The 24812-nt window shown below is 38.7% G+C and overlaps 1 protein-coding gene and 1 long non-coding RNA gene across 6 annotated transcripts in view; one reads left to right on the forward strand and one right to left on the reverse strand.

Moving 5' to 3' along the window:
• LOC106883264 (uncharacterized) overlaps positions 1-24812 on the forward strand; it is a 199742-nt gene that overhangs the window by 173082 nt on the left and 1848 nt on the right. The gene's annotated exons all lie outside the window — the stretch shown is intronic.
• The window catches only part of LOC128247055 (uncharacterized), a 56159-nt gene that overhangs the window by 13464 nt on the left and 17883 nt on the right, over positions 1-24812 (reverse strand). The window contains exon 2 of one of the 5 annotated variants that reach the window (XR_016240845.1): positions 392-449. The exons of the other annotated variants lie outside the window; for them this stretch is intronic. This is a non-coding gene — a long non-coding RNA (uncharacterized LOC128247055). The remainder of the gene's footprint in view (positions 1-391; positions 450-24812) is intronic. 5 annotated transcript variants of the gene reach the window in all.

Consider the following 24812-nt stretch of genomic DNA (forward strand, 5'->3'; position numbering starts at 1 on the left):
GACATGGGTGCCTAGCCAGCAGGGTGGCATTATTCAAAAGCTTCAACAATACAAGGAAACGCATTGTGACGAGTGATGTATAACATCTGATAGTCTAGTCAATACAGTCACACACACACACACACACACACACACACACACACACACACACACACACACACACACACACACGACCAATTCAGCAACAAAGAGAGAATTGGGGATGTGGAGGAGTTCCCACCTGCACCCCCACCTCGCCCTAATTTTCCAGTTTTGACATTTTCTGCAAATTTTTTTCAGATTAATGTATGAAAAACTTACCTACATTTGTGAAGAATCTTAATCTTAGATCTATAAAAACATAAATCTGGAAATAAAAATTCTCAAAAGTCAAAACCTAAAAAATCTTTACCCCATATATTTTTTTCCCTTCTTTGCTTTTCTATTTGCTGAATTCTCATCTCTGATACCTAAAACACAAAAACACACATTTGAAGAAACTGTAGTTTCTGGTGCACTAGATAATTTCCAACTCTATGCTATAGGAACACTGTGCATGCATATATTATTTATATATATATATATATATATAGATACACTTGCACACACTCACTGGTGTTTAGACAGACAGATAAACCAGCCAATAGATTGATACATAAATAGACAGACAGACCCACACCCAAGTCTATAGGACTAGATTCCTTTACAGTGATGTAGAAATGCAAAACAAATTGTTGTTGATGAATGAGGGAAGATGTTTATCACAACAGTATATGTGTTTAAAATGGATGATATGATCATGAAGTGCAGGGGTGATTATGTGGTAAGAAGCTTGCTTCCCAACCACATGGTTCTGGGTTCAGTTCTACTGCGTGTCACATTGGGCAATTGTCTTCTACTATAGCCTCGGGCCAACCAAAGCTTTGTAAGTGGGTTTGGTAGATGAAAATAAAATACTTATAGATTCCATCCATGGATGATTATTATTATTATTATTATTATTATTATTATTATCACTACTACAATATTTATCTTACATTATATTGGTACAACTTGAGGTGACCCCAAAAACTGGTATCACCAGTTGGCATCTTTCGGCTGTAGCCGGCAGAATAAAATAAGATCTTTTATATGCCTATTCAAAACGTTTCCCACAACCAAACTCAAAGGATATTTTATAATTCTATATATATATATATATATATATATATATATATATATATATATATATATCTTCATGGCCCTCTATCGGTTGCGACGATGAGGGTTCCAGTTGATCCAATCAACAGAACAGCCTGCTCGTGAAATTAACGTGCAAGTGGCTGAGCACTCCACAGACATGTCTGCCCTTAAAGTAGTTCTCGGGGAGATCCAGCATGACACAGAGTGTGACAAGGCTGGCCCTGTGAAATACAGGTACAACAGAAACAGGAAGTAAGAGTGAGAGAAAGTTGTGGTGAAAGAATACGGCAGGGTTTCACCACCACCCCCTGCCGGAGCCTCTTGGAGCTTTAGGTGTTTTCACTCAAACATTCACAACACCCAGTCTGAGAATCAAAACTGCGATCCTACTATCATGAGCCCACTGACCTAACTACTGGGCCTGACCCGGCAAGCCAAGTGAGATCGTTGCCAGGGCCCCTGGACTGGCTCTTGTGCGGGTGGCACATAAGATGTACCATCCTGAGCGTGACCATTGCCAGTACTGCCTGACTGGCCTTGTAGGGTTTTCGAGCGAGATCGTTGTCAGTGCCCCTGGACTGGCTCTTGTGCGGGTGGCACATAAAAGACACCATTTCAAGCGTGGCCGTTTTCGTGCGGGTGACACGTAAAAGCACCCACTACACTCACTGAGTGGTTGGCGTTAGGAAGGGCATCCAGCTGTAGAAACTCTGCCAAATTAGATTGGAGTCTGGTGTAGCCATCCGGTTGCACCAGTCCTCAGTCAAATCGTCCAACCCATGCTAGCATGAAAAGCGGACGTTAAACGATGATGATGATGATATATATATACATATACACATACATATATACATACAAAATAAAGACACCCTTCAGTCAAGAATGACCATGGGATTGCACCTAAAATGTTACCCTCCGAGGCACAAGTTCGGGCAAGGTTGTTTATGGAAGACCAGCAGTCGCCCATGCATACCAGCCTCCCTTCTCCACACCACTTATGCTATCCAGGGGAAAGGCAAAGGGGCCGATACAGCTTGGCACCAGTGATGTTGAAACTCATTTCTACAGCTGAAGCAACGTGAAATAAAGTGTCTTGCTCAAGAACACAACACGCAGCCTGGTCCAGGAATTGTACTCACTACCTCATGATTGCAAGCCCAACACTAACCACTGAGCCATGTGCCTTGACCACTGTGTTGCTCAAGAAAATGACAAGCCCGGTCTGGGAATCGAACTCACTATCTCATGATTGTGAGCCTGATGCTCTAACCACTAAGCATATACATATATATATATATATATATATATATATATATATACACACACACACACACACACGTACATACATGAGATATATATATATATATATATATATATATATATATTTATGTGCCAGTGGCATGTAAAAAGCACCATTTGAGCTTGATCATTGCCAATACCGCCTGACTGGCTCCTGTGCTGGTGGCATGTAAAAAACACCGTTCAAGTGTGGTCATTGCCAATGCCACCTGACTGGCTCCTTCAAGGTTACTGTCAAACTAAACTTTTCTTCATAAAAGTTTAATGTGTGTATGTGCATGTGTGTGTGCACATGTGTGTGTGTGTAATCTAACATTGTTATCTTTTCCTGTTGTGTTTGATAAGTTTATCGTCTGCGCTATCACTAAGTACTTACAGTTGCTAAGGTAACCGATATTATGAGAAACTGAAACAAAATCGTTGTCTAATAACTAAAAATGAAACGCACAAATAGAACAAAAAAAAAAACCATACACTGTCTGTTAAAATACAAAAGACACCATTTTCACAGATGAACGAATGCAAATTTCACAATTTGATAAGAGACATACAAAGAATTCCAAACATTCTGATTGGACCCTCAGTTTCTTCTGTATGTAAGCAATCTAGAATACACTTAATAAGCTGCATCTTCACTTGGATGTTATTGTATTGTTAAATATGAAAAAGAAGATACATTTATAACCATCATCATCATCGTCGTCGTTTAACGTCTGCTTTCCATGCTGGCATGGGTTGGACGATTTGACTGGGGACTGGCAAACCAGAAGGCTGCACCAGGCTCCAATCTGATCTGGCAGAGTTTCTCCAGCTGGATGCCCTTCCTAATGCCAACCACTCCAAGAGTGTAGTGGGTGCTTTTTATGTGCCACCGGCACAAGGGCCAGTCAGGCGGTTCTGACTGAAACAAGAAAAAGAGTGAACAATTGTTGAGAGGAATTGTATTATGAACTGTTGGTGACCTCTTACCTTTTACTTGTTTCAGTCCTTAGACTTGGACCATGCTGGAGCATTGCCTTGAATTTTTAGTCAAACAAATAGACACCAGTATTTTTTTTTAAACCTGGTACTTATTCTATTGATGTTTTTTGCTGAACCGCCAAGTTATGGGAGTGTAAACAAACCAACACCAGTTGTCAAGTGGGGTGGGAGTTGAGGACAAACATTGACACAAGGGATGCACATGCATATATATGATGGGCTTCTTTCAGTTTCCATCTGCAGAATCCACTCACAAGGCTTTGGTCGACCTGAGGCTTTAGTAGAAGATACTTGACCAAGGTGCCATGCAGTGGGACTGAACCCAGAACCATGTGGTTGGAAAGCAAACTTCTTACCACATAGCCATGATATCTGATTTTTATATTAAATAAATAAAATAAATATACACACTCATATCCATACAGATTTAGTGTCTCTCCATGTGAGAATAGGCCCATGAGGGCCATTTTTTGTAGCTTGAGACAAGGATTGAACTATTTGGTTTCAATGTTGTTAGACAATTCTTCAAGATTTACTCACCCCTTTGCTTCCAAATTGCTAAAGATCCAAGCAGAAGGTTATTAACATATAAACAAAACAAGTTCCTTTACATAAACGTACAAGATTGACAGCTCAACAGTAAACACTAAAATATGTGTGGGTTACGATGTGGAGACTCGTCATTCAGAAGCTGCCAAAATGGCTCCTGTGAGTCTAATTTCACAATGAAAGTAAATACAGAAATATAAATCAATACATTTATCTAATCCTAACCCATACCGTATTGGTACTCAAGTAGTTCTCTTAAATTGACAATGGTAGGAAAGTCCTGGAATGTTAAAACATTAACAGTCTTCCTCAAAATAGGCACAGCAAAATTACCTCCCTCATTTTTCAAGTTGACAAATGTTTCAACAACAAACATAAGATGTGCACCAATTGAAACCATGATAGAAACTGAACCAAAAACGGTAAACCTTTAGCTACATCAAGACATGATTATCATTTGCCTAACTTCACTAGTATCACACTAACACCTATATAAAATATGGGAGGTTTTTCTGCCCCACCTTGTATTTAGAATGTGTTGTTTTAAGTTTTGCAATACTTAATCTACATAGAATTAATTAGAGTTGAATTAATAAAAGCCAATGTAATTAATTAGTACAGAATAGCTATAGACCTTTACGAATATATCCAATTAGTATGATCCAGTGAAATACACTAGCACCAAATAAGTGGTGTACAAAATATTTAATTTCAACCAGATGTACAATATGTCTGACACTTCCTTGAGTTTCTTCCAAACACAAAGATAATTCATACCATAATGTATTCACTTCCTACACAGAGGTCACGTAACATCACCATAAAACACAGTGTTCAGCAAAACCTCTTTAAACAATCCAACCTGTGAGGGTCCAATCAATGAGGCTACTGCTTTGTAGTTGCTTGACAGGGTAGAAATAGCAACCAAATCTCCCTCAAGCACCACTCCATTACCTTAACTATTCAGTACCGTAAATCCTTGAGCATAATACGCAGGGGATATTTAGGGGGCTGTACCTCTGAAAAACGTAAACCTTGTGTATAAAATGCACCCCTTCTCTAACTTGAGTCAAGGAGGTCTATATAACGTCCTTGGTTTGTAAACGTATATATGGTAACGTCCTTTATTATTATTGTATATATAACATAAGGCAAACGTGTAGCTTTTTTGTGCTCTTTGCAGAAAAAGAAATAACAGTAATAATGTCAGTGGAAAATAAATATTAAGTAAATTGCCTTTACATATTTATCACTTAGAAAATATTTTTCATTTTTAACCTCGTATATAGTACGCACTAGAAATTTTGACCTTTAAATTTTGGGGAAAAGTGCAGATTATACTCAAGGATTTACAGTATTCAGATGACTGTCAAATGTAATGCTTCTTTATTCACATCATTTCTAATTAATTATTATCTGATAGCTTTGAGATTTCAATAATGTGATTGTTTATTTTTACAATGACAGGCTGGATCTGGTTGGTTTGATCATAAAACAAGTACAGTATTTGGACCTGATACAGCTGGTTTAAATGCTAAAGGGTTAAAGAAGGGAAGGACACATTAGCTAATGCAGTCCTCTATTAACATAGCATTAATACTTTAGATAATGCAGTACAGCTAACATGATGGAATGGTCATGATTGGAATCTCCTTTCATCATAGATCTACTACAGGATGAGGATTGAGCTAAGACTAAATAATAAGAACCAGCAAAACCTATGACCACATGTTCAGTGTAATGTAACCATTTCACTGTAAGCATGATAGTTGTCAGCTTCATGAAAATGCATGTCACACCACCACCAACCAATACATCCCACTTCCCTGTGAAATAAAACTCTACATCAGCAGCAGTGTGGTGGTGGGTTATGTTGCAGTATTTCTCCATCAATGTCATTCACCTCAAAGGATAAGATAACACATCAATGAGAGAGAGAGAGAGAGAGAGAGAGAGAGAGAGAGAGAAAGAAAGAGACTGTTGGTAGTCATTCCATCTGCTAGAAATAGCAGACAAATCTCCTTCATATTTCATCCTTCCATCTTAAGAAAAAAGAAACATTGGATAGTGTAGTCTTAAATGAGATTTTAAATATGAAAAAAAAAAAAAAAAAAAAGAAGAGACAGTCATAGCTGGATTGTCCTTGATTAGAGGTTAGCTAGATGAGGGCTTACTTGGGGCTAAGAAACAACAAGGGTAAGATGTCAAATGAGTTGGTTTCAGACCCTGAATTCATAATAAACTTGCTTCCTGTTATGCGGAAGAAGTTAGGAGCCAACAGACATGGGAAATCCACCCAGACTAATGACATCTGCATAATTGTTATTCACCATAGATTTCTACAGAGATTGTTGTTGCTATTGATGTTTAACCCTAGGCCAACCTTGAAAGGGCAGATGTACGATTGAAGGTGTTTCTCTTATGACCATCTGGTCTTTTATTTGGACACACTATATTATGGGTTACATTATTTCAATGCATCCTTCTGTTTTTTTTTGGGGGGGGGGGTGAGATGGTGTGATATGAGTTGAGGATTATTTAGCTGCTATTCCTAACAGGTCAAGTGGCCACAGAAAGGTTCCTTCAGATCACAAAAGATGTCGTCGTTTGTGTTTAACCCCAGGTCAGCTCTGATATAGTAGACAGACTTATGACTAAAGATGCTCCACCCATGACTGAAACACCTTTAATCATAAGTCACACTAGACAAAATGCTTGGCTGCAAATAATCTCTTTGTTTTCTGAGTTCAAATATGGCCAAGAGTGACTTTGCCTTTCATCCTTCTGGGGTCAATAAACTAAGTACCAATTGAGCACTAGGGTTGGTGTAATTGACTAGTCCCTGCCTCCAAAATTTCGGGCCCTATAGTAGAAAGGGACTGTCATTGTTATTTAAAACATTAGCCCTCTAGCATTCAGATCACTCTGTCAAATGTGATGCTTGTTCATTCAAATCGTTTTGAATTAATCATGCAGGATGATGTAGTTTCAGGATTTTTATGGTGTGATTTTTCAGTTTTAGAATGACCTATTAGTGTAGGTGTGAGAGGTCAGATCTGGCCAGTTTAAACATAGAAAAAGGTAGAATATTTGGGCTGGATATTGCCGGTTTGAATCCAGATGTGCTTAGTGGCATTTCATCCATCTTTATCTTCTGAATTCAAATCCTATTACCATTGATTTTGCCTTTTGGGATCAATGGAATAAGTACCGGCTGAGCACTGGGGGTTGATGTAATCTATTTGCCCTCTTCCCTAAAGAATTTCAGGCCCCTGTGATTGCAGTAGAAAGGATTATTATTAAAAGCTTTCATTTGAACCTCAAGGGTATGCCCTTGCACTTGCCACTATCAATATCTCTTTCTTCCTTTACTCAACCATCTCATTTGTACTCTGATCTCTGTTCCTTGTGAGTATGCCCGGAATTTTGCCACCATCTCCATCCTGCGGTTTCTCACTCTCTCTCTCTTCCTGCACTTCCCTCAGGTTGGGCAACCATGTATTTTCTTAGCAGTAGCATACCTATTTCTGTCTTCATTCCTGAACTTCTCTCTTCCTCTACAGTAAGACACCTGTATCTGTCTCACTATAACCATTTCATCATCACCTTCCCTCTTAAAAGTTTTTGTCATGCAAGTACTTGGTGACCCTGTCAGTGCAGGGGCCACTTAAAAAGCACCCAGTCCACACTGTAAAGTGGTTGGTGTTTGGAAGGGCATCCAGTTGTAAAAGCCTTGTCAAAACTGACCTCACCTGTGCTTGTGCCACATAAAAAGCACTAAGTCCACTCTGCGAAGTGGTTGGTGTTAGGAAGGGCATCCAGCTGTAAAAATCCTGCCCAAACAGTCACAGAAGTCTGGTGCAGGCTTCTGCCTGGCCGGCTCTTGTGGTACCATCTCACCCATGCTAGCATGGAACACGGATGTTAAATGATGATGATGATGATGATGATGATGCGAGCTCTGTACCTAAATTCACACTAATTAATTTGACTATTGTTGGAGTTATATGGTCATATGTGTTTGTGATACCTGATATTTATAGAATGAGGTGAAGTTGTATGTTCTTCACAAAAGAAGATTGAGGGGACAAAGGAGAGAGAGAAAGAGAGAGAATTGGGTGTCTCTTGTGCTACTGAAGGGAACTAGATTGTCATGCCTCCCTTTTCAGAATGTTATCAAGTGCTTTGATTCACAGACTGAGAGAATTAATCCAAGGAGTCTATGAAAATATGTGTATATTGAGAGTTTCTATATTTTGGGTATGTTTATGTTAAGGGTTTACAAGGGTCTTATATTTAATTGGATCTATAAATAGGGGTGACCTAACAGTTATTTTATCATAATATGTCATTACTAAATTAGAGTGAATAACTTTTGGTGTATTCTGTGTATGTACATTATATATATATATATATATATATATATATATATATATATATATATACACATATATAAACAGAAGGCTAATTTGCTGGTGTAAAGGTAACACAGTTGCGTTAACAAAGGGATGTGGGTTCGAACCCCATGCAAATAAAGAAAGCCTTTTTTCTGTCAAGGGCTTATATGCCCCTTTATTAGACTATTTTCTTTAGTCATTGCACAGTGATCGCTATAAGCTTTAAGCTTATATAAAAATACCTTTATTATTATTTACAGGACTGTAAACACGGTGCCATATAAAAAAAACCATTTGTACCGAAAGCATATTATATATATAAGGAATCTTGCATGTCTAGTGCTTTTTCATTTGTCAGAGTGTCTGAGACATTCTCCAGGGCTATAAAAATAATCCCCTGTATAAGAGTCATTTATCACTAAATAAACAAACATACTCTCTACCTGATGTATTGAGTACCTTACTTTAATTATGATTCCCTTCACATCTAATGGAATCTTCAACTATAATTGTGTGTGTGTGTGTGTGTAGTTTGAGCATTTTACACAATGTATCAGTGAATGCTTGGATATATTTATTTTAAGAAAAGTCCACAGTCTTCTCAGTGTTGTCCTGGGCCTGTGAACTGTTCAGTCTTTATCATTATGGTCTGAGGACTCAAAGACTCAACTTATGGCATAAGAAAAACATGCAAGCACACACACACACACACACACACACAGTTTTTTTTTCTTTTACTTGTTTTAGTCCTTTGACTGGAGTCATGCTGGAGCAACCACCTTGAAGCGGGGTTTTTAGTCAAACATCAATCCCAGTGCCTAGTTTTTCTAAATCCGGTACTTATTGTTTTATCCCCTTTTGCTGATCCGCTAAGTCACAGAGATGCAAACAAACACCAACTGTGAAGTGATGGTGGTGGTGGGTGGGGGGACAAATAAAAACACTTCCACACAGTTTCCATCTACCAAATTCACTCACATGGTATAGGTTGGCCCAGGGTTATGAGGAGAGATTTGCCCAAGGTGCTGTAAAGTAGGATTGAAACCAAAACAACAAGGTTGCAAAGCAAGCTTCTTAACCACACAACAATGCCTGTGCCAAGGCACTTCTGTGTACACACACACACACACACACGATTGCATAGGTTCAAGTGTCCTGGTACGAGTGCTGAGGTGTCGGTTTTCATGGAAGCTTGAAATACTGAGAATGTGTTCCATTTACCTTAGAAGAATTCTCACTTAAATATCATTGTTGGCATCACCATTATTTCACTACGCTTGTGTGTGTGCGTGTATGATGATGATGTGTGTGTGTATGTGTGTGTACACACAGACACACTATATTGCGTGTGTATGATGATGATGATGATGATGATGATTGTGTGTGTGTGTGTGTGTGTGTGTGTGTGTGTGTGTGTGTGTGTGTGTGTGTGTGTGTTTCCCTATGTGTAAACTCATTTGTTGTCTGAATCGTTTCTCTCTTAAATACTCATATTTACGCTTTACACATTGAGTGTGTATATGTGTGTGTGTGTGTGTGTGTGTGTGTGTGTGAGTAGCATATAAATGTGATCTGAAAATCCAGTGTTTGTGCCAAGATTTCAGCTTGTGTTGCCGTTGTCTTCGCATTCCACAGAGAATGTCTAGATAGATATTGGAGCGCTGTTTGATGTGACAACTCTGACACAGATGCATTGATCTAAATTGGTCAACGACAGGATTAGAATAAATTCTTTTATCAACTGAAATGGCAATGTGCAAACATCATTTTGTTTGCACGGTGGATTCATTTCCTACGTGTGGTGTCAACGCTTTGTGTTGGTAAATATGTAGACTCTGAGCATCATAATGTTTGCTTAAAACTTTATGAATATATGCATTTCTATATGTGATTGTGTGAATGTCTAAGTGTGTGTGTGTGTAGAGAGAGAGAGATTTTATGGCTTAATGAATGGAAGCAGGGCCTTAACAAAATTTGTTCAGCAATTAAAAAAGAGAAACCGGTATTAATAACATTTAATAAGTGACTTTTAAGCATTTATAAATTTGTTTCATTTACATGGGACACATCTGTCTATTTTTATATTTTTTTGCATTGTTTTGCTTTCGTTATCAATTCCACAGTTATATGTACCTAAAACTAAATTCACCCGGGGTGGTTCTCATTAACTTGTACAATGCCTTTGAGACAGGTGTGAAGAAGAAAAGAAAAAGAAAAATAAGATAACTGTACATCATGAGTTGCAGCAAACAGCTCTGCTTCAATATAGAGTTATCTCCCCTTCTGACCAGAATTATAGTCTGAATACTTCATGAAACTGGACTCCAGAACCAGGTGAAGTGAGGGGGGGGTTATAAACAGGACAATGGTTTAGGGCTGTTGCCTGCATATGTGTGTCTCTTTCAGTGCTACTGGTATCATGTAACTCCAGTACAAACTGTTACATGGTTGGATAATCACTGGCTAAATTGGCAGCCAACCACTAAGCTAAACTGATCAGGGTGGGCATTAGAAACCCACCAGGATATACAGGCCCTGTTAAAGAGACAGGCAATTGTTAGGGAGACACAAAGGTACTCAAGGCAGTGAAAGAATGAGATGTGAGAGAATTTGGGATAGAGATGGACCCCTGGTTGTTATTTCTTATCAGAACAACTGTGAAGGAGAGGGACAGATAGGGTTCCTTAGCTGTGATGGGCCAACCTATCTCCAGGACTCTCCCAGTTAGTAGGTGAGTGGTCATTGCTGTTGCAACAGTTCAAGCCTGATGTGCATCTGCAACAATGACATACCACCATTTCCATAGTTTCTTCAATAAATATTGCAGCAGAAATCAGGTTTTGTTCTGTCAGTTGCTTTCTGTCTTTTGTGGCTGTTCTTTAAGAAAAAATACTCATCAATGGCTGTACAATTGAAGAAGATAGAATGGGATTTAAGGGCTGCAGGATTGAGGGAGAAGATAGAGTGAGACCAAAGGTTCTACCATTGAAGAGTTAAAGTTAGATCAAGATATCCATGGCTGAAAGAGTGAATGGTTATCATGGAATTTGATAGACAACCACAAGACATTCAAAGCAGTGTACACACACACACACACGTTCCTTTAGCCATAGGTGGAGTTTTAGGGATTTGTATGTAGATGCTACAATGACGTACACATCTCAAAATATTCCTGGTTTAACACATTTAAGATTTACTTTTGGTTGAATCATCAACTGTAAACAAAGCATTTCCGCTGAAGTTCATTTGAAGTTCATGAAAAACACCTGCAGAATCGTTTATTCCCTAATTCTTCTAAAAACATTAAAACTGGTTTTTCCATTTTCAGTTGTTGCTCGATGAAAATATAATCCTGAAAATATCATCATCATCATCATCATTTAATGTCCCCTTTTGCATGCTTCCGTGGGTCTGACGGAATCTGTTGCAGCAGATTTTCTATGGCCTGATGATCTTCCTGTCTCAACCATCACTTGTTTCCAGGCAAGGTAATATTTCCCAGGGTCAGGAAGCTGACAGAAGTGTTAGCATGCTGGGCAAAATGCTATGCAGTATTTCTGTCTTTACTTTCTGAGTTCAAATTCTGCTGAGGTTGACTTTGCCTTTTATCCTTTCGAGGTCGATAAATTAAGTACCAGTTGCATACTGGCGCCGATCTAATCAACTAGCCCCCTCCCCAAAATAAGTGGCAGGATATTGTAAAAGGAGCGTGATTAGAGAGAGCAGAGAGGGAGTGCAAGTGAATGGCAAAACCCTGGGTATATAAAGAGTGGTGGGGCTACTACCGGATAGCAATGAAAGAGAGAAACAGGGCCATGAGAGGCAGGCATAGTGTATGAATGAGGGAATGTGAGGAAGAGAAGAGATGTGGAGATGTAGATTGGTTTGCTGGGGTAGGGTGAGTGAAAAGTTTTTTTTTACATGTGGGTAGAACACACAGGTTGGGGGCTAGTGGATAGCAATGATACAATGAGACAGGGCCAAGAGTACAGGATTGGGAGGTAAGCATAGCGTATGAAGTGGAAATGTGAGGAAGAGAAGAGATGTAGAGATATAGTTTGGTTTGTTGTGGTAGGGTGTGTGAATTCTCTTGTTAAATGTGGGTGGGGCATACAGCACTTCTAAAACTCAGTTTTGCCGACATGGGTGAGTCTTGTCAAGAACCTCATATTGCCAGACATCTCGGTCCATTGTCATTTGCTCCATGAGGCCCAACGTCCTGAAGTCAGTCCTCACCACTTCATTCCACATCTTCCATGGGTATCATTCACATTCAGTGATCAGCACTTCTTTATGCAGCTGTCCTCGTTCATATACATCACATGTCCAAACCAACGTAGTCTTCTCTCTTGCCTGTAACAGCTGATTTCTCTTGTGCCTAACTTTTCTCTCAATACATTTGCCATATGTGTGCACTGATGTTGCACATCCAGTGGAGCATACTACTTTCATTTCTCTCCAGTTTATGCATGTCTTCTGCATTCAGAGCCCATGTCTTACTACCATGAAGTATAGCCGTTCATACACAAGCATCATATAGTCAACCTTTCACTCAGAGTACTTTTGTTGCCAACAGAGATCATAGCTATCTGAACTTCCGCCACCCAATTCTTATTCTAGAAACAATACTTTCAGAGCATCCTCCACCATTGCTAATTTGGTCACCTAGGTAACAGAAAAACTATCTACAACTTCAAGAGAGCCTCCTGGGCATTTGAGAGAATCTAAGTCCTGTGTGCTGTTTGTGCTTATTGTTCCTTCTTATCTGCCACATACAAAGGCAGCTTTATTTGTTAATCTACCTGTGATTCTACTGCACCTCTTGAGTGTCCATACCTTACACTGGGTGCAGCAAATGCAATTACTTCCAACTCCTTTCCTACATATGGAGCAGGGCCATTTACCTGATGGAAAGAGAGTTTTATCTTCTTTCTTACTAACAACAACTTTTGTCTTAGCTAGGTTAACTTTAAGGCCCTTTGATTCCAGGTTTTGTTTCCATACCTGGAATTTCTTCTCCATTTCTGCTAAAGATTCTGCAATAAGAGCAAGGTCATCAGCATATAGCAGTCCCCACAGACGCCCAGTTTTGAATTCCTCTGTTATGGCCTGGAGAACTATAATCAATAAGAGTGGGCTGAGAGCTGAGCCCTGGTGAACCGCTACCTGTACGCTAAATTCATCACTGTATTCATAGCCGACTCTCTTACTGTACTGACAGCTCTAACAAGCCACTCCTCAACTCCTAACTTCCTTAGAGACCACCATATAACAGAGTGGGGATATACCTGTGTGTATGTGGGTTCCCCACTACCACCTGACAACCAGTGTTGGTTTGTTTACGTCCCCCCATGACATAGCGTTTCAGCAAGAGAGATCAATAGAATAGGTACCAGGTTTTTAAGTACTGGGGTCAATTTATCTGACTAAACTTCTTCAAGGCAGTGCCCCAGCATGGCCACAGTCTAACGACCAAAACAAAAGTAAAATAAAAGAGTTGAGTTGTTGATTAAAAAAGGAAGGACATGTTGCATAATATATTCTAAGCAAAAAAAGAGACTTGATGGCCACAGCTGGAATGTCTGACACTACCACTACTACTACCACTATGATACCACATTTTGCTTGTCCTTTTTCTTCACTTATTCTTCCACACATCTCCTCCCCTTCCTCCACACATCACCTCCTCCTCTTTCACTTCCTTACTACTCTTTCCTTTCGTCTATTTATCAAACTGTTTCTCCCACTTTTTTTCTCTCTATCTACATCTCTCTCCTCCCTTTTCTCTCTCTCTCTCTCTCCCTCCCTCCCTCCACTGCTAAAGAATCATATAACAGTCTGTGCTAGGTGGAAACTTGAAACAGATGGTGTCGCTATAGTTACATCCCCATCCTCGCCGCCACCACCACCATCGCCTTGCCTGGGATGATGAGTCAACACAGAGTTATATCGAAGTCTTTGGCTTTATTAAAATGATGTTACCAAAACATTCTAGAAACCTTCTCCTCAACACCACCTACCATAGATAAAGCAGTTTCTGTGTCGGTAGGTGCATGCATGTGTGAGTGTGTGTGTGTGTGAGCATGTGTGTGTGAGCATGTGTGTGTGTTTGTGTATTGACGGAAGTTAGGTATCAGAAGTAACTGGAATGAAACGGGTGTGAAACCTTTTGTTATCTTTGGCATCAGTTTGAAGTTTTTTTTTGTTTTTTTTATGAAAATTTCTCTATCAGTACAATGTCACAAATTGTAGCGAGGGTGATGATGATGATGATAATGATGAAGATGGCGATAATGATCACCATGGTGATATTCCTAATATAGGCACAAGGCCTTGAGTTACATCAAATAGTGATACTCGTGATGGTAGCAGTAACTATGGTGGTGAAATCTACTGAACCAGTACAGTTCCTACTTGCTAGAAGGTTCGCTACATCCCTTTCTTGACTATAATAATAATCATCATCATCGTCGTTTAACGTCCGCTTTCCATGCTTGTGATGCATGTGCCTGGTGTACCCTTATCAGACGGGTAGTCATGATGGGTATGCTGGGCTTCGTATATTTGTACCCCAGTGTCACTTTGATGGCTTGTGCTGCTCTCTCACTCAATAAGGATAAGTTTCAAATTTTTGCACAAGGCCAGCAGTTTCAGAGGAGAGGTGGGGGGGGGCAAGTTGAATATATCAACCCAGTGTATAACTGGTACATATTTTATTGACTCTGAAATGATGAAAGGCAAAGTCAGCCTTGGCGGCATTTGAACTCAGAATGTAAAGACAGATGAAATGCCGCTGAGCATTTTGCTCAGTACTGCCAGCTTACCACCTTAATAATAAGCAAATCTGGGCAACAAACCATTAATCAACGAAGTTAACATTTTCGTTAACGATTTAACTTTTAAGTTAACTTTCAAAATCATTATCAGACTAGTGTAACTCCGTTACATTTAACTTCTGTTAACTCAAGTTAACTTCCATTAACTTCAATTGAATCGAAGTTAATGGATTTTATAGTTCTGGCACTTTTTAAAGGTGTTTTTTAGGTGGTTTTAGAGCAAAAACTGATTTTTTTTTTGTTTCTATGATAAAAATTAACGTTAACTGTTTATTGATAACCTACATTACATTAGGAAATAATTAACTGATTAATGGTTATCGAAGTTAACTTTTTGATTAACAGTGAACATAGTTAACTTTTCCATTAAGCATGCCCACCTTTCATGATACATAGCAACCCAGTTGCACCATGAAAACAAATTTCTCACAAGAAATTGTCCTAGTCTTTAAGCAGCTGAAGTCTAAACCTAAAATGATACCAAAAATGGCCAGCCTGATGCCATTCTATAGGTCAGTGGTTCTTAGCTGGGGTTCATATAACCCTTGAAGGTCCACATAAGATTTTGTTAAAATTTATCTCCAATAAATTGGTTTTATTTCTATAATATACTAAATATATTTTTTTTTTTTATACAATTCCTAATATTTAATCATGAAAATATAAAAGGGATTTTAGAAACATCGAATGACTATGAGGGTCCATCTGAATAAAATAGGGATCAAAATAGTCCATAGACGAAAAAAATGTTTAAGAACCATTACTTTAGTTTCAGTGTTAAGGTTGACCTCTAAGGTCAACTGTAATGAGTAAATTTAAAGGCAATAATCTTTGTAGACTGGGGACCAAATATATAAATAAAAGGGCTTCTCTCATATCTGGCTGTAGAAACCTAGTCTGAATAGTGTTGCAGAAATCTAAACAGGACACCACCTTTAGATACAGTGAAAGGAATTGTTCCATCTCTTACAATATATATATGACAAATGTCATCTATGGGGAGCTTTTTAAGAAGCTTACTTCCCAACCACATGGGCTCAGGTTCAGCCCCACTGTGTGACACCTTGGGCAAGTGTCTTCTTGTATAGCCCCAGTCAGCCAAACCTCGTGAGTGAATTTAATTTGGTAAACAAAAACCTGTGTGTGTGTGTGCTTGTGTCTCCTGGTCTTGACATGTGATAGTTGTAAATGAGGCTCACGGTCAATGAAGGTAGTTGCCTTCATTTCCAAAATTCAGAGAAAACCTGTCTGGCCACGGGTAAGTATTACCTTGCTTGCGAACTGGAAGGGCATCCAACCATGGAAAATCTCCTTCAAGAAACTCCATCCAACAGCAAGCATGGAAAAAACGTGGATGCTAAATTGATGATGATGGTCACAATAATATATATATATAATTTATATAAGGGAATTAACTATATAGTAATGCCTCACGCTTAGAGGGACTAAATAAGTCAAAAACTACCAAAAAATAAGCAACATATTTACCGAAAGCGATTCTTGTTTATTTTTATGTGTCTCAACCATACGTGTACTGATGAACAAAAGATGCAGCTTACTTCACAGTTTTGCTGTATTAATTGAGAAACCAGTGGTTTGCCGTTAAGTTAAATGTTTTTAGGAGGTTAATTTTTGAAAGTTGCATTTCCCTCGCTTTCGGTAAATATGTTGCTTATTTTTTGGTAGTTTTTGACTTATTTAGTCCCTCTAAGCGTGAGACATTACTATATAGTTAATGCCCTTATATAAATTATATATATTTATGGGAAAAAACGATGGGTTTTTTTCCTTATGGGGTTTTTTCACGCTGACTACTTGATAAATTCTTATAAGGCGTTAGGAAGGGCATCCAGCTGTAGAAACTCTGCCAAATTAGATTGGAGCCTGGTGTTGCCATCCGGTTTCACCAGTCCTCAGTCAAATCGTCCAACCCATGCTAGCATGGAAAGCGGACGTTAAACGATGATGATGATGATGATTTTATCCTATATTATATTATATATATATATATATATATATATATATATATATATATATATATATATATATAGATGCCATAGACATCGACATACCTGTAGCCACTAAATTTTAATTGCTGCAAGTAAAAACTCTATGGTATTCTGAAAAACACCCGCCTTGTCTTACAAAATGACAAAGATAAAATACTATGAAATTTTAGTATAAAGACAGACCACCAGATGGCAGCACGTAAACCTGAAATTATTCTGTTAAACAAAATATGACAATAACGTCTCAATTATTGCTATGAAAATATCAAATGACTACAATATTGTACAGAAGTCGTTGGGGGGGGGGGGGGGAGCCTCAGGAATAACATTAACTTAGCTGTTGAATAAAAAAAAGAAAACTACATTACCGCAGTTAAGGAATGTGTGTAATCATCTCATTTGGAATTGGTACAAACTGTTAGGAGAGACAAACATTTCTGTCAGGACACTGACAGACACCCTGCAACAATTAAACTCAATTAGAAGCTATTACTCTCGTTATTTAGAAGTTGTTGATTCTAATATTGACACAAAGTCTGAATTTGTTAGTCAACAGAAAACTTGCTGAGTTAAACTAGAATAACAATATTAATAATAATTTTTGCACAAGGCCAGCAAGATCGAGAGAAGGGTTAAGTGGATTACATTAACCCCAGAGCATGACTGGTACTTATTTTATCGATCCCCACTGAGAGGATGAAGTGCAAAGTCAGCCATGGCAGAATTTGAATCAGAATGTAAAGATGGACACAATGCCATTAAGCATTTTGCTTGGAATGGTGACGATTCTGCTAGCCTGCCACCTTAATTAGAAAATTAATATTAATTTCAAATTTGACACAAGGCCAGCAATTTAAGGGGGGAGATAACCAGGGGGTTTCCAAAAACATTATTACACTCGTTCAGCACTTACCTATGTAAGGTATTAGGCTTGCCTCACCAAAGGTGAAGGTCTGGCTGATGGAAAGGTGTGAGCATTCAGTAATGTTTCAGACATTCAGGGCTCAGTCTTCAACGTGACTCCTGATTGCAGTTCTGTCAAAGAAATAATCTGCCAAAAAACACACCTTATAAATAGTGACCAAACCTTTTTACCTTCCAGGAATGTTTGCTGACTACACAGCCTCAATGCATGGTTACTTATCATTAGTCATGGCACACTCAGCCCTTTGTGCAGAAGGTATTAATAGCAGATGGGAGGGCACATGTCCCCCCTATCACCAACATGTGAAAGAGCAGCTGTTTTAAACTTGTCAATTGAAAATAGGGCATTGCACAGCTCAAACAGAACTCAACAGGGAATAAAATAAATTATTCCACTCTACTTAATAGTATTGAGTCCTATTTTCTCAATTACAGATAAGCAACTAGGGTTGATGTAATTGAGTAAATTCACAGGGATGATCCAGCATGAATTCCATGTAAAAACTATAATTGGAATATTATCAGAATCTAAATTCCAAGTTAAGGGAATTAATTTAAACGATGTTTATTTCCATCTTATCTGATAAGGGTTCATGTCTCTCAGAACATAACTTCATTATTATATGCAAAACTGAAAAAGACTTGTTGCAATTTTTTTTTTTGTACATACTGTGCATGTATATTTGTGAGGGTTAGCTTATGTGTGTGTATATATATGTGGATGGGCTTGTTCACAGTTCGTACTTGCATTCAGACATTGGTCAAATGTAGGCTACAGTAGAAGACCCTTGTCCAAGATGCCACATGCTGGGATTGAACTCAGAACCATGTGATTATAAGGTGAACTTTTGTATATACGTTCAATGAAAGCCTCTAATTGCTCAAGGTGAAATTCTGAAGTGAAGGCCTGTGAAACAAAGAACAACATAAACAGATTGTGCAGAGGTTGTTAGGAAACCTGATATCTCGAATAAGACAAGAGTAGGAGGAGGAGGAGAGGAGGTTCAGCGTCACCACCACCATCATCATCGCAACTATCACTATCAACAACAGTATCATCACTAACACAACCACCACCACCACCATCATTACTAACAACTACACCCACACTACTACCATCACCACTATCATCATCTCTGACCACCACTTCCACCACCATCACTAATGTCACTGTCTTTACCACCATCTTTCCCCAAAATCATCATCGTCGTCAATCTTAGTCATCATTCATCAACAACAACATTTGGTAACAACAACAAATGTTATAAAATAAACAACATACCTGCCTTCAGACATAAAATGTAGAACTTCTTTTCATAAGTGTGTGTGTGTTTGTGTGGATATGTATATACATGTATACTAGAGTACCTGAACCATCAATAATGACAGAGCAACTGTTGAAAAAAAAAACTATGTGATGAAAGTTGCTAATGAGAGTACAAGAATGTAAATGAAATTGCCAAAATAACAGGAAAACAAAAAAATTGTAATTTCTCCCTCGCTAAAATCTTATACAGATTTGATTATTTAAATATGGACAAAATATTTTTGCTAATGATTGCCTCATTATTCTACATTATTTTATTTTCTACAATAAATGCTTTGCTTACTTTCACAAACGGTTTAGATGTATATTCCTATTCCAAATTACCAAAATATATAAGGTGGCGGCGAGCTGGCAGAATCGTTAGCACACTGGACGAAATGCTTAGGAGTATTTCGCCCATCGCTACGTTCTGAGTTCAAATTCTGCCAAGGTCAATTTCACCTTTCATCTTTTCGGGGTTGATAAAATAAGTACCAGTTGAACACTGGGGTTGATGTAATCGACTCATCCCCTCCCCAAAAATTTCAGGCTTTGTGCCTATATTAGAAAGGAAAATTACCAAAATATATGCGTATATATACACATGGGTCTATGATCTTACAAAAGGGGTTACATACATTTTCTAAAGGTTTTGAAGGGGCAGCAAGTTTAGTTTGTGTGAAAGCTGTTGTTTTGCAACATTTTGGACACATTCCATGCAAAAGCTACAAATGTGAAGAACAAGCATTATTCACTTTCTTGATTTAAGCAGAATGAAAAAAACATGGCTGAGTGGTTAGGGTATCACACTCATGATCACTAGTACTGGGGTTGATATAGATTTGTCCCTCCCCTCAAAATTGTTGGCCTCATGCTAAAATCAGAAATAAAACAAAATGGTGGTGGTGGTGTATCAAAATCCAATAATGGTGGCTTATTAATAATAATGATAATCATGAAATTATTGTATATAGTGCTCAGGTGCACTACAACTCATTAAAGGTGCAGGTACAGTACATAGATTGGACTGGCAAGAGCAAACAAACATTGTACTGACTGATAATACAGGCACAGGTTTGGCTGTGTGGTAAGAAGCTTGCTTCCAAACCACATGGTTCTGGGTTCAGTTCCACTGCATGGCACCTGAGGCAAGTGCCTTCTACTATAGCCTCAGGCCAACCAAAGTCTTGTGAGTGGATTTGGTGGATGGAAACTGAAAGAAGCCCATCACATATATGCATAAGTATATGTATCTATGCATGTGTCTGTGTTTGTCTCCCACCACTGCTTGACAACTGGTGTTGGTATATTTACATCCCTGTAACTTCGCGGTTCAGCAAAAGAGATTTATAGAATAAGCACCAGGCTTAAAAAAGTATGTACTGCGCTCAATCCATGCATCTAAAAATTCTTCAAGGGATGCTCCAGCATGGCCAGTCTTAATGGCTCAAAATGAGTAAAATATACAAGAAATGCCTATCACTGTAAAAATACAGAGCAAAAGAAGCTTTATGAGAGCAAAATGGCCAACCTTTAGCTAACGAGGAGTGCTGGGTCAACATCTGCTAATTACAGAGGAATCATCACCTGTCCTCCATTCTGGCAGGGGTTGGATGGTTTTACAGAATGCAACAGGTCAACAGACAATGTCGAGCTCCATTGTCTCTTTTGATATCGTTTTTACAGCTGGATGCTGCCCTTCCTAATGCCAACCACTCTACAGAGTGTACTGGGTGCTTTTAATGTGGCACTAGCACCAGTGAGGTTACCAAGTAGCTCACAGGACAACATACCCATCCTTGCATTGAAGTGGGTGAAGTATTGAGGAAAATGGCTAATGCCATGTGTTGAGAAGCAAAGAGCATCATGGGAGGATAGGAACAGTCGTTTTGCCGTAGAGGAGATACATGGCTACTGCAGCTGGAAAAAAGGAAAGATGACTGAGGTGTCGAATATCTGCTGCAAACTTGTTGAAAATAAATCATTGCTAGACAAGCCAAGAATTGCCAGAATATTGTGCAATAAATACAGATTCTAAAACAGTGTAAAATGGTAAATTTGGTGTGTGCACATTACAGGAATCTCTACTGCTGAAGCAATGTGTAGACTGGCATTAATTGGTGATATTGCACCCATCTTGATAAAAGTTGTGGCGTCTGTACGGTGACGATATGGAATTTCTTGCAGGGTTAACATGTAACGTAATATCAGATATACTTAGAAACGGAGATAGAATTGTCAAGAACGGTGGTGGTGGTGTTGGCACAAAGCCGTAAAATGGAAATATGAGGTCTTATACTTGTAATGATGGGGAAAACTTTGATTACTTAAGATTAACCACGCAATTATTTAACAAAACCTCCTTCTTGTGGTGCTCAAAATCTCAAAATATACAACATTCAAGGGAAGTAACTCCCATAAGGGCAGCTGAAAGAAAATTTTGGAAGGATGAAGACAATAACAGATGGGAATTGCTATTAGCAGTCATCTTGGAGTTACCTCCCTTTTTCGTAGATTTCAAACGTCCCTTTCTGGAGATTTTTTCGTATTATTAAAAAGATAATCTCAGTTTACTCTTTTATTCTTTGTAAGCCTAGTACTTATTCTATCGGTCTCTTTTGTCGAACCTCTAATGTTATGGGGACGTAAACACACCAACATCGGTTGCCAAGCGACGGTAGGGGGACAAATACAGATACACAAATATATTATATATATTCTGTCTAACAAATCCACTTAGAAGGCTTTGGTCGGCCCGAGGCAATAGAAGACACTTGCCCAAGATGCCACACAGTGGGACTGAACCCGGATCCACGTAGTTGGGGAGCAAGCTACTTACTACACAGCCACACCTGACCCTACCTAATATTTAGTAAACTCTTCCCCCGAAATAATACCCTTTGGCCATTATTGTTGAATCGCCTGTAAAATTGATGCAAACGAGGGACACACTAAGTGGTCGTCTTTGAACATACTAGAAATAGCAGCTATGTTTTCAAATCATACTCCTCTGTTTTAGACAACAGCAAAAAGAGCACATATGATAGCGTAATTATGGGTACATTGTACCTGAGGAAAAGACAGGACGGTCATGATTGGAATGTCTTTAATCATTGGTTTCCAGCACCAGAGATTTTGTTAATGTTTTCCTATTTCTCTCTTTCCTTTTCATCCGTTCTTTAACTTCTTTCTTTCAACCATTCTTTTTCGTTCCTTTCCGTTTCATTCCTTCCATTTCCTCTTTTCCATCTTTCATTTTTCTTTTGACTGACATTATCAAAATACAGAGTGTAGAGATGGCTCAGCAGATACATAGAAATAGACGTAGTATACAGAGAGATATTAGAGACAGACATCCCTGAAAGGATGAAAGGCAAAATCGACTTTGGCGGAATTTGAACTCAGAAAGTAACGGCAGACAAAATAACGTTTCTGTCAGCTCGCCACCTTATGATAAAAATAATCATGAGAATAATCCTTTCTACTAAAGACACAGGGCCTAAAATTTTCAAGGAAGGGGTTTAGTTATTTACACCAACCCCAGTGCTTATTTTATCAACCCTGGAAGAATGAAAAGCAAAGTCAACTTTGGCAGCGTTTGAACTCTAATGATTCTGCCAGCTCACCACCTTAATAATAATAATAATAATAATGGTCTCAAATTTTGCCACAAGGGCAGCCATTTTGGGAGAGGGGATGAGTCGATTACATCGATCCCAGTGTTTAACTGATTCTTAATTTATCAATCCCAAAAGGATGAAAGGCAAAGTAGACCTCAGTGGAATTTGAACTCAGAATGTAAAGACAGATGAAATGCTACCAAGCACTTTGACTGGCGTGTTAACAATTCTGCCAGCTCACCGCCCTAATAATAATAATAATAATAATTATTATTATTATTATCTTGGTGTACTGTTTTCATTCATATCTTACAATGTCTTCCTCGTACAATTTTCTTTTTGAAGAACATACATTAACAAGGTACCCATTTATCTACTAATCTATTTCTTTTACATGGAAAATTTCCAAACTTCTTTTATCTCCAGATAAAATTTCAACAGAACACCCATAATTTTAGCTGTTTTACTATCATATATCAGCTTGTTGCTTTTGTTTAATCCATACTTAGTGGTTCTCTCATCACTACTTCAACAAGTATGCTGAAGTATATGCATCACTGAAGAGGTTTAATAAGATCAAAACATCTCCAGATTTGTCTCCCCTTCATTCTTTTATTTATTCGTTTAAGTCATGGGGCTGCAGTTATGGTGGGGAACTGTCTTGAAGGGTTTAGTTGAACAAATAAACCCCAGTGCTTTTCTTTTTTTAAAATCTTCTATGTCTGTTTCGCCAAACTGCAAAGTTATGAAGATATAAACAAACCAACACTAGTTGTCAAGCACTGGGGTGGAACAAACAACTTCCATGCAGTTTCATTATAAGCATCATCATCATCGTTTAACGTCCGTTTTCCATGCTGGCATGGGTTGGACGGTTTGACTGGGGACTGGCAAGCCAGGTGACTGCACCAGGCTGCAATCTGATCGGGCAAGGTTTCTACAGTTGGATGCCTTTCCTAATACAAACCACTCCAAGAGCATAGTGGGTGATTTTTACATGTCTCCAGCACAGGAGCCAGTCAAGAGTCACTGGTATCAGCTACATTCGGATGGTGCTTTTTACGTGCCACTAGCACAGGAGCCAGTCGGGTGAGGGGGCTAGCATCGACCACGTTCGGATAGTATTTTTTACATGCCACTGGCACAGGGAGCCAGTCAGTTTCCATCTACAAAAGCCATTCACAACCTAGGACTATAGTAGTAGACACTTGACTAAGGTGCCGTACAATGAAACTGAACCCAAAACACAATCTCCTTAACCACACAGCCACACCTGCACTTACAAGTAGAAATAAATTAAAATTATATTAGATTAATACTGGAGTTATGCTTGTTTGCCAACATAACATGGCAGTCCTGGTTTAGGACGAATGTTGCTATAATTTAGCCGCAGGAGACATTGTTTCCAGCTGGCTATATGACACGATCTGTGTCATATTTTCAAACAAGGGAATCTAGCACCCCTACTCAGCTCAAAACAATGTGTATCGCGATTTCCTGGTTATTTCCCTTCATCAGCACAGAATAATTGTTCGGCTAGAGGTTTGGCTCCTGATGTCTCCTGGAGCTAAATTACAGCAACATTCGTCCTAAACCAGGAGTGCCATGTTATGTTGGCAAACAGTCTTTACTCCAAAGTACTGTTGCTGAACATCTCACTTTGTGAGATTTACAAATAGTAATTTTCTAGATTAATATTGTTTTATCTCACCATAGAATTATTCTTTAAA

This window comes from Octopus bimaculoides, chromosome 2 (genome assembly GCF_046866305.1).
Source record: "Octopus bimaculoides isolate indiv1 chromosome 2, ASM4686630v1, whole genome shotgun sequence".
Lineage (NCBI taxonomy): Eukaryota > Metazoa > Mollusca > Cephalopoda > Octopoda > Octopodidae > Octopus > Octopus bimaculoides.